The 11,152-nt window shown below is 48.9% G+C and overlaps 1 protein-coding gene across 2 annotated transcripts in view; it reads right to left on the bottom strand.

The window, feature by feature from the left end:
• The window catches only part of HDAC4 (histone deacetylase 4), a 194,080-nt gene that overhangs the window by 182,144 nt on the left and 784 nt on the right, over nucleotides 1–11,152 (bottom strand). Inside the window, exon 1 of one of the 2 annotated variants that reach the window (XM_027667822.1) lies at nucleotides 10,809–11,020. The exons of the other annotated variant lie outside the window; for it this stretch is intronic. The gene's annotated coding sequence lies outside the window, so the exon portion shown is untranslated. Of the gene's footprint in view, nucleotides 1–10,808; nucleotides 11,021–11,152 lie in introns of those variants that run through there. 2 annotated transcript variants of the gene reach the window in all.

Genomic DNA, 11,152 nt, shown 5'->3' with positions numbered 1-11,152 from the left:
CCAGTCCTCCAACCTTTCCTAGTAGAGGAAAACCAGTCCTCCAACCTGGCCCCCTTGGATCCTCTTCTGAGATTTCAGTACACAGGGAAGAGCATTCAGAACTTCAAGCAATTGCCAGCATCAAAAAATGAGCATGGATAAAAACTGGAAAGATGTAAGAAATAAAGCTCAGACCTTTCCAGGCTGAACAAGCCTCTCAGTGATGGCATAACACAACAGGAATGATTTGCCCAGCACTGCAGAGGGATTAAAGCAGGTTACAGGTCTCCAGGAGGAGGAAGACCACAGGAATTAGCACGGGCAGGAAAGCATCCCCACACCTGTGGTGAACACAACAGAGAGCAACTTAACAAGGGATCCTCGGGAAAACTCCCAGGGCTGCAGCTCCTGAGGAGCTAAATGGAGACACGGGGAGGGGCTGGGAGAGAAGAGCCTCGGGAAAAGGGAAGAGCCTCGGGAAAAGGGAAGAGCCCAGCGATTAGAAAATGCCAACACCTGTGCTCAGAGCTCACCTGTGCTCAATCCCTGCTCCTTCCATCCCAAGCACAAGCACTGGGAGGAAAACCCCAGGACCTTTGCCTCTGGTTGCCTCAATTTGACACCCACACTTGGTTTGTTGGCTCCAGCATATGCTCAGAATTCCCTTATCCGGATTCTGTGCCTGCAATAATTCCCATTTTCCTTGCCAGGGCTAAGAAGGAGCCTCAGAGCTATATGCTGAGGCCCTGGAATTTAAATATACGATAACACTGTAAATAAAAGGAAACAAATTCCTCAAGGAAAACCTTTCCTCGTGCCAGATCAGTTCCGAATAGTAACTGCTCTGCTTTGACAAGAGATAAATATTTACAGTCTGAAACAGAGAACACCTTGTGTTGCAATGCTGGAACACAAACCTCATCAGTCCCCAGGATCCTTAAGGGGGGTTTTTGATATTTAAAAGGAAAAAAAAAAAAAGAGAATTAAACCCCTAAGCTGAGCACTCAGAAGCTCCCACACATTATTGTGCTCATTCACCCCACCACAACGAAAACCTCAAGGTGCTCACACAGAGAAACTGTCAAACACACTGAATCCAGAACAGATTTTCACGAAAGGAGACCTCATCCCCCAGGGAATGTAGACAGTTTACAGCAAAAGTCGAAATTATTGCCAAGAATGCGCTGCCTTTTTTTTATTTATTTAAATAAAGTCTAACTTGCTCCTCTTAGATGTTCCTCTAGTGAATGCAGACACTGAAGATTTTTCTTCCTGGAGCAAAAATGCAGCAAGGAGGCTCAGATGTCCGTGTCAAACTCCTTGGATTGGGAGATTCCACACTGGGAATACCCTTGGGAGAGGGAAGGGAAAGCTCAGGCTCTGTTAGGTTATCTCCCAGCTTCCAGCTGCCTCCAACATCCTGGCTGGATCAGCTCCTTCCAGCTAAGGAAAGAATGTGGGGAATGTCATTCATAATGGCACTTGGGAAGCCTGAGGAATGGCAAGTGTACAATAAGTGGATATCCTCATCCCAAGGAGGGGGATAACCTCGTGCAAGGAGATGTTCTCACTTCCAGCAGCTGCCGCTCAACTTGCTCGGCTATGGGGCCGCTTTAAGCGAGGTAAACACCTAATTAAACAGGAATGGGGTTTATCTGTGCTGTCTGTGCAGTCCAAACTCCCATTTCTAACAGGGCCTGCACAGCCTGGCTTAGCTGTTACACTCTGGGATTCCATATCTGACGTGTCACGTTCCTCACCCAACTGCTATTTGGGCTCTTATGGAACGCTCCCTTTGAAGTGGGGCGGCCCGACGGAAGAGTTCAATGTCTATCTCCCAGCCTCAGCTTCCTTACTTCCTCCTCCCCTTACTACTACAGGGAATTATTACCTTGTGCAGAACTCTCCTGCCTTGGCCCCGCTGCTGCTCTGCAATCCCATCCCTGCAGTCAGCCAGGCCTTCTGTTCCCTGCACAAGTCCTCCCTTTGCTCCCCTGCTTCCAGCATCCCTGCACAGCAGTTTATTTTTAGAGCAGCTTTTTTATAGCAAAGCCCAGAAGCAGCACACTTTCAGTGCCAAACGGGATTCAGTGTGATTTCTAACACTGTCAGTGGGCAGAAGGACACCCGAGTTTGGTGGTCACAGAATGTTGGTGGGACTCCGTGCCTGTCACCCAGGGCTGACCCCTGGGCACTGGCTGCAGTGCCCTCCCAGCTCCACACACCACTTAGTTCATCAGGCTCAGCCCAGGATTCCCCACAAGGGATCCCTGTCATTCCCATCTCCATCAAAAGAATTGTTTTTCCATGCACGTGCAGCTGCACGGAGAAGGATCTGATCCCCCAAACCAGCACACCCCGATTTTCACACTTGCAGTGCCAGGAACCAGACAAGAATCCCAGAATCACTGAGGTTGGAGAAGACCTCCAAGATCATGGAGTCCAACCTTGGAGCACTGAGTGCCATGTCCAGCCACTCCCTGAACACCTTCCAATGCCTGCCCACCCTTTCAGGGAAGGAATTCTTCCTCAGGTCCAACCTAAATGTCCAGACCCAGAGCTGTGCTGGCCCAGGAGAGCCCAGAGCTTCCCCCCTGCAGCTCCACAGGAATGTTGGCAGTTTGGGGTCCCCACTCACAGCCAGCTGGAGTCAAAGGGGAGATCCCAGCTGGCTTCCCCAGGGCTGGATCAAGCCCTGAACCACCAAGACAGCCAAGGACAAGAGCCCAAATATCCAAAGTGAGGTTCCTACCCAGCAATATCACCGGCTTAACTGGGGTCAGAGGTGGTTTTCCAATTACAAACTCCAATACTTGCCTATTTTTTGTGATGGTTGGCTGCTTTCAGAGCAATTACAGAATAACAGAACTACAGAATCAGATCCACCAGGTACCACCACCACCTTTGTCTGTTCACAAAGCACAACCCAGTGCAGGAAACAGCAGCAAAAGATACCCAGACACGGAGGCGAAGAGACCGTGTAATCTGAGTAAATGCACCCCAAACATCACACAGTAAAAGCCTGTTCTGTTTTCAACCATTCCCAGTATGTCCTCCTGAACAACATTTCAATGCCAAGGCCATCTTCTCCAAGGGACAGAGCACCAAAATCAGAGCTACACTTTGCCCTGAAATCACATCGGTAGAAGCTTTTTTGTCCCCTGGTCCAGAAGTTCTCCTGCAGGTTTGATAATTTGTAACATAAAAACTCTTGATTCCCTTTCTCTGAAGCAAAGCTTCAGGCAGGAGGTGTTTTCCCCAGTTGGAAATGCTTCATTCCCTGTTGTGATTAAGCCCATCCCCAAGCGCTCTGTCCGAGGCACAGGGAGCGGATGAGGCCGCAGGGATGAACAAACAGGACGAGGCAAAGCCTGACAAAGACAGGCAAACACAGCCCCCAGCAAAGCATCCAACACCTACCACGTGCAATCAGAATAAACACTCGTTTCTAGTCCTCTCCCTCCTCCTTTGTCGTGCTCCCAGGTTAAAAATCCTGCGAGAGAGACAGCCCTGACTGCAGTGCCTCCAACCAGCACCTGACAGCAGGGGACAGTTGTGGAAGGAAGGAAGTAAAGTACGTTTTTCTCCCAACCAAAGCATTGCTATTAAATTCAACCAGAAGATCAGTGCTGGGTGGGAGAAATGCACAACATGATCCCGACAGAGAGTAATTTATTTTGGGAGGTTCCTGTACGCCAAGCAGTGAGGAAGAACTGAAGAGCAAAGGCAGCTCGTGGTACTGCTGTCCAGCCCACTGGAAGGACTGGTCACCCAGCAGGACATCCAGCACCAGATTCCAACACTCCTGACGGTGTGGCCTCTTCGCCTTGCATTCCCTTCCTCTTCAGCACAGAACAAGGACAAGGCACAGAGTTTTGAGCATTCTCACAACCAAACACCCGGGGCCTTGCTCCAGCACAGCGCTGAGCAAACGTGGAGAACTCAGCCTGAGCAGCAATTCCCACCCCCGGCAGAGCCGAGGGCACAGGGTCCAGGGGCTGGTTTGTTGTCCTGCAGCAGGAACAGCAGCGTCAGACCAGGCTTCCTGGGAAGGGCTGTGCCTCACAACAACCCCACAGAGATCCCGCCAGCACCCATGGAATCACTGAGGTTGCAAAAGGCCTCCAGGAGTCCAGATATTAACCCAGCACTGGGAGGGCCATTTCTTTCCCCGCCCCTGACGATGCTCCAGTGGCACAAACCACACTCACACTGCACCAGCTCCTTGGGAAGGCGGCACGAGGCACCTCAATGAGTTCCTGCCCCCTCCAGCTTTAGAAGAGGTGCCAGCCTTCATCCCCTCTGCAAGAAACATGTCTCCACATCTTCTGAGATATTCTAAGATACGACTGTGCTCCCTTTTTCCCCCAAATGGCCCAAGGGAACAAGCCAGGCTTCCCAGGAGGACAGGAAGAGGCCAAGCTCCGTGGCAGAGCCCTGCAACTTCGTTCCCAGTGAGACTCTGAGGTTCCCTCCTGACTCACCCACAGCACCAGGGACAGCAATTTTATTTGAATTCTACCTCTGCTGGCTGGAGAAGGGACTCTTGTCCTGGGATGAAATGAGTTCCACACCTGCAGTGCTGTAAAATATAATCCTGCCTGCAGGAAAGCTCAGTTTTATCTACAAATTCTCCTTCCAGGAGAGGCCCTCTTGCCTCACAGTTTGCACCACAGCTCTTCCTCTTCCAGTGATCCACAGGAATTCAATAATCTTTACATCCCTACTGGTTTGCAGTTGGAGCCACTGCGTTCAAAGGCCAACATCCCACTGTCCCCCCCATCCCATCCCCTTCCAACTCACCCAGTGTCCACAAACACCTGTGTGTTCCAGGGTGGAGACTTCTCCCTCCTCCCTGTCCTGAGCTCCCAAGGCTAAAACTCACAGACTGTTCCAGTTTTCGGAATCCTCGTCGTTTTAAAAGGTGTGAATAATGCAATTTTTCTTCACTTTCGTGCAGGTTATTTGGGCAGAAAAGCAAATCCCCCCCACTCTCCAGGAACCTGCAGCAAGGCAGGTTTTTTTGCTCTCTGGAAGAGCTACCTGTATTTAGGATTCTAACAGAAACAAGAACCAGGCAAGTGTAGCTCCTACGGGGAAAGACGTAACCTTCCTAATACTGTGAGCAACACTCCCTTTGTGAATGCTTGGGAATAGCACACAACAACAGGATTCATTCCCTGTTTCAGGCTCCCAACGTGGATCCTTTTCTTGGAACGGTGCAAAAGTTTTGTCAACACAACCCCAGAATTAACTCGAACGTTATTTCTCTGAGCAAATGCAACACAAGCTGTTGGAGCACATTAGGAAAATCCAGCCGGCAGGAGGATGGGAACTGACTGGTGACAGCCCCGTTATGAATAACAGCTATTTCTCAAGTTAAAGCAAATTCTATCAGCAAACCAACACCACCACGTGCCTGTGACAAATGAAACCCCATTTTGCACAGAGCGACTCACAGTGTACTGATGTTCACAGAAATTAGCTGTAATTAAGTCTCACTGACAGACACCTCATTAAAGGGCCCGTTCTCCCGAAAAATTAATAAAGTGAATTATTTCCTGCTTGTGAAATATCGGAATTGTTCACTGCTCATAAAAGATACATGAAATTCAGTTCAACTGGATGTCAGTGCTCCCCAGGATGAAAGAGTGACACGCTTAAAAAGACATTTAAAACAACACGCTGCTCTGCTGCCAGCACCCAGAAAGAGATGCTCAGCCCCTACACATGATTTCATCCTAGGGTGGCAAAAAATAAACCCCTTAAAATACAATTCTTCAGCCAGCAGCTATATCTATCTATGTATATAAATAAAATAACTGGCTTGCTATTAAATGCACATTAAACAAAAAACAAACAACCCCCTCCCAACAAAACAAAGAAAAAAGTAACAAACAAACAAAAAACCAACCAAACAAACAAATAAAAAAAAAAAAAAGAAAATTAAGAGAACATAATCTTGATCAAACTAGAAAAAGAGGGTTCTAATTAGCTGGTTCTAAGATCCAGTTTTCAAATTGCCACCTTTGGGGGTTAAATGCTTCTCATGGGAGGAACAAAGGGTCAGGCACTGCTGAGGGCACAGGGCTGAGTGTGCCCACGAGCACGAGCCAGCACAAATTCCCCTGCACTAGGAGATGGCAGTTGGAAGCAGATTTTGATCAAACTTTTCTGAAGTAACACCTAATAGAAAAATGAACCAAAAAAAACCCAAAGTTGATCAAGAGGCGTCCAGGAACGAATGCCACGAAAAAAAGGCCTGAATTTTTAGGGAGCTGCAATTCCTTACAAAGGGAAAACCACAGAAGCTTTCCAAGAGATTTTACAGCCTTTTCCTGATTGTTCCCTTTTTCAACATCATTATGCAACCTCCTTGTGCTCTCCTGCTTCTTCTACCCCCCCTTCTTTTTTCACCCATTCCCTCTCCCCAGTTTCTCCTGGATGCTGTGAGGCAGCTCCTTTAAGACAGCCAGAAATCCAGTGCAGATTTTTCTCTCCTCCTCCTCCTCCTCCTCCTCTCAGTTTAAACTGCCCAAATCTTTCCGGTGAAGAAGCGTTGCCCAAAATCTGCTCACTGCTCAAGCAGCCCTGGCAATGACAGGCAGCACTTCATGAATCATCTGTTATATATTGCCTTATCAACACAGTCCACTGCAGGAGAAAGTAAACCTGGCCCACTTTGGCTTTGTGCAGAACACAATCAAAATGCAAGTGGCATCAATTGCTGGAGCGCTCTGAGGAGCTCCCTCCTCCAAGGACTCAAATATATATATATATATATTTTTATATGTATATATGAGACAACCTAAACTGAACCACAATGCTGAGATTCCTCCACCACACACAGCTTTTACTTTAATTTTTCAGAAGACTGTTCACGCCTTTTCACTATTTTGCAACGTTGCTATATTTCTAATTATTAAAGCTTTAGTGTTTCTGCTGTTTCTCAGCTCAAACTGAGAGGCAAACACGCATATTTGCACGATTTTTTTACCCCTCAGCCCTCTGAGCTCTGCAAGTGAGGAGAACCAGGTTCCTTCCCCCTGCTCCGGAGCATTGGTGTGCTTGGATCTGGGGATCCTGGGAGCAAAGGGAATGGGAGAGAGAAGCCACCCGGGGGGGATGTGGGCTCCAAACTCCAAAGCAATTGTGAATGCAGTGACAAGACACATCCTGTCACCTTCTCTGTCCAGTAAAACACGCTCTCACAGAAGCACTAACTCCAAGGATTCCAGCAGGACTCTGATAAAATGTAAACCCTTGTACTCCAGGCAGCAGGACTGAAAAAGATCACGGAAAAGCAATGGGATAACTGGAGGAATGAAGGAGGAGACGACACCACCAAAGAAACCAGCAAGAATACTTGGCAAATATTTAATGAGTGTCATTACCAGTGGCCAAATAACATGTTCAATTAATATTTCCTTGTGGTTTGGGACGAGCTTTGCTGTTTGGAACAGGCCAGCAACAGATACCACTCAGCAAATCCATTCCTCTGGTAACATCACTGTGTGTGATCACCCATGGATGCAGGAGGAGTAAAAATACAGTCCCAAGGGCTCGGGGGCTTAGATTATACATAGAGATATATATACAGATATACACACAACGCCAAGGAGTATTTCTTTCCAGTAAATACAAATATCCACAACACCGAGGGGTGTGACACAATCACTTCTTTAACTGTAAAGGAGGCTAAAGAACTGTTTTAACCCCAAGATTCAGCTGGCACAGCAGGGCAGTGAGCACTCAGGTTTTTATGCCCTGAAGGGAGCATCACTCCAGCACACACTTAGAGCACTTAAACCACACAGATCCAGGCTGAGCTCGGGAAAACACGAGGACAACCAGTCCCACTGAACTTACAAAGGCAGGCATGGCAATGGGACACTGGAAGAGGAAGGAAAACTGGCCTAGAATATTTGATTCCATCACATATTATGTATTTGGGGGCAAGTTTTTGTCTCAACACTTGGTTTGGGCCCGCTCCTGTATAGAAAGTTTGCAGCTTCCCCCGATTTGAAAGCTGCACATGAATCTTGAGGGCAAGTTTCAGGATCACAGATACACCTTAGGCTGGCTTTGGAAGGCCTGTTGCATAGAAAGTACAAACCATTTCAAAGAGGGATTAAGAGGGCTAACTACCCTGAACCCATGGACTCCTGGGCAGTTTCAACCTTCATTTTTAACAAGTCCAACTCCTCACCCCTGCAGCTCAACATGAGGCTGAAGGCTGAAGGCTCACCTCCACCTTTCCAGCAGCTGTGAACAGGCAGTTCCTGGGCTTCCACTTGAGGAAATCCTTCCCTGTGATGGGGTGAGGCCCTGGCACAGGTTGCCCAGAGAAGCTGTGGCTGCCCCTGGATCCCTGGAAGTGTCCAAGGCCAGGCTGGACAGGGCTTGGAGCAACCTGGGCTAGTGGAAGGTGTCCCTGCCTGTAGCAGGGGTTTGAATGAGATGAGCTTTAAGGTCCCTTCCAATCCAAACCATTCCATGATTCTGTGGCAGAAGGAGAAGAGAAAAACAAGCACAAGGGCTGGAATTCCCATGAGTTCAAGCTGCTGCTTTTGAAGAGAGGGCAAACCACAAGGCCACTGCTCATGGTGAAAGCACAACAACCTGCCAGGTTGGACAAAGCTTCCATCCAAAACCTTCCCTAACCCAGCACGGGTCCATGGGACCTGCAAACCTATCCCAATCCAGATGCTCCAAGGGTTCAGGAGGCAGCTTGGAATTCAAGCCCCTAAAGATCTGGGCAAACCACACGTCTTCAAGACAACCCCCCAGCAATCTGCACCCACCTAAACATCTCTTACCAGCTCCTGTTACCAGGTAACTCCTTCAGGAGTTCATCATCATCAGGTGTCTGTAAACACACCACTCCTACTTCCAAGAAAAAAAAAAAAAAGAAAAAGAAAACAACAACCTAATGTTTGTTTTTACTCTTTTGGTGGGGTTTTTTATACCTTGTTTGTTTGTTTGTTTTACTGCAATGTTGGTTTCACCTTTTCAGCAGAGTTGCATCTTCACTGGCACAAAGATTATGAGAGAAACTACTTTTCCTATTTTCAGAGACTCATGGAATGGTTTGGCTGGGAAGGGACCTTAAAGCCCATTTGTTCCATCCCCCTTCCACCAGCCCAGGCTGCTCCAAGCCCTGTCCAATGTGGCCTTTTTTCATTTTGCCAGTGATTCACCATCGAAAGGCAAGTAACAAGTGAAACTCAGCTCCACTGACGAGTTCACCCGCATCCCACATCAGGATCTTGGTATCCTCCACCTGCCATCTCCTCACCGGACACTCCCTGGGCTCCTCAAGAACTTCACTGCTTTCCCTCCCACCTGCCAGTTTTCCTCTACTTTAGGATAGTCTGTTTAGGAGGAATACAAGGAACACAAGCTTTTTATGTGCTTTCCTTCCCCGTTAAGCAAACGACCCATTCCTCTGCTATTCCGAGGTGATTCTCCAAACGCTTTTCCCCTTCCTAAAGCCAAGCCCCGAAGCAAACCCAAAAAAATACTGGAGGGTGGCAAAGTTAAGACCTTAAAAGATTTAGCTGCGTTTTTTTTTTGCACCGAGTTCCGACCACCAAGGGCACGGCTGAATATCAGCGAGGGGAATCCGCGAGACGCACGTGCCGGGAGCCGAAGGAAGGAAAACACGGAATCCTGGAAAGCCGCAGCTTCCACATTTCGCTTTCTCCAGAAAATCTGCAGCCGCTAAAAACTTACTCTTTCTAACTGGGTGGCATTTTACATTTCCAAATGCAATTGAGTGAGCGTGTTGCCATGGTGACGGCAGGGTTCTGCAATAACTTTGTTGCCTCGTAATTGCTGTATATTTGTACACAAGCAGCTGAGCTTTCTTAATTCCAGTGCCCTCAACTCTTCCCCAGCGAGGCTGCTGCAGCTTTTTAGGCTCAGAACTCCAAACAGTGGTGCTGGAAACATCAGAAACGATTAAAACTCAGCGCCGCGACCGCATCACACACACACACACACACACACACACACAAAACCACCACGGAGCCTCGCCAAGAACCAGATTATTATATAAACTTCAGAGCTCCCGAGCTTTTAAAAATGTTGCCGTTACAACAACAACAACAAGAGAGGGAAAAAAAAAAAAAAAGCCCAATTCAGATAATTAACTCCAGGTAGCTTTTGGCAGCAGGAGAAGCACTTTGAGGGCAGCGAGTGCAGCATGAGTCCCATGTATTGACAGGCCGTGATACCAGTAAATCAAAACGCACTGGCCACGGGGATTATTCCCTCAGGAGTGAATTTCGCTGTGGTTCCCGGGGGCCCAAAATAATATACTCGCTCCACCTTTCCAGCCTCAAATCAGCTGTGGGAAACGAGCACGGCAACGAGGTGCCTTGGTGGGATCAAAGGGGGAAGAAACGGGCAAGAAACGAGAGCACCGATATCGCGCCGCACGCCCCATCGCAGATTTCAACAAGCCATTTTCACACCCTGAATCCACCCACACCTTTCCAACACCGATCCCCCCCCCACACACACACACACACTCCTCGGGAGCGTTTTTAGAGCTCTGATGCAGCCTGGAATACGAGGCAAGGCTGGAACGCGACGGCGAGGAGCCTAATTGATGCGAATCCGCCGAAACAGCCTTACTGCCAAGCGAAAAAACCACCCCCAAAAAAAAAAAAAAAAAAAAGAAAAAAAAAAAAAAAAGCACCTTCCACTATCAGCAAACGGGCGCACGACACAATTACGCAAGTGGCTTTGAGCGAAGGGCAGGTTCCCTTCCCTCCAGACGCTGCCCAGCGTCAAATGATTGTTATGGAAATCCATCTGCTTACCCCGGAGCTGCCAAGGGGGCCGCGGGCGCCCCGGGGACAACGTCGGGGGAGCGGGGAATGTTCCGGGGAGCGCCGGGATCGCGCAGCATCTTCCCTGATAAATCCCTGCAGCAAAACCCACACGCGGCTGCCGGGCAGCACCTCCCTCCCCGCTCCTCGCCAGCCTCAAACCTCCTCCTTTGGGGGTCATTTAGCCCGGCGCGGAGGTTTGGGGTGGTTTTGCCTCCCCCCTCCCCTCCCCCAGGTTCCCCCCAAAAGGTGAGTTTTGGGAGATGAAGCTGCAGCCCTGGGCCTCGGACCTGTCACTGCCACCTCCGGGCTCGCGGGGAGCGCACCCCGTGTTT

Source organism: Corapipo altera, unplaced genomic scaffold, assembly GCF_003945725.1.
Source record: "Corapipo altera isolate COAL_440 unplaced genomic scaffold, ASM394572v1 354, whole genome shotgun sequence".
NCBI classification, from domain to species: Eukaryota; Metazoa; Chordata; class Aves; order Passeriformes; family Pipridae; genus Corapipo; species Corapipo altera.
This window is presented reverse-complemented; position numbering and strand designations above follow the sequence as displayed.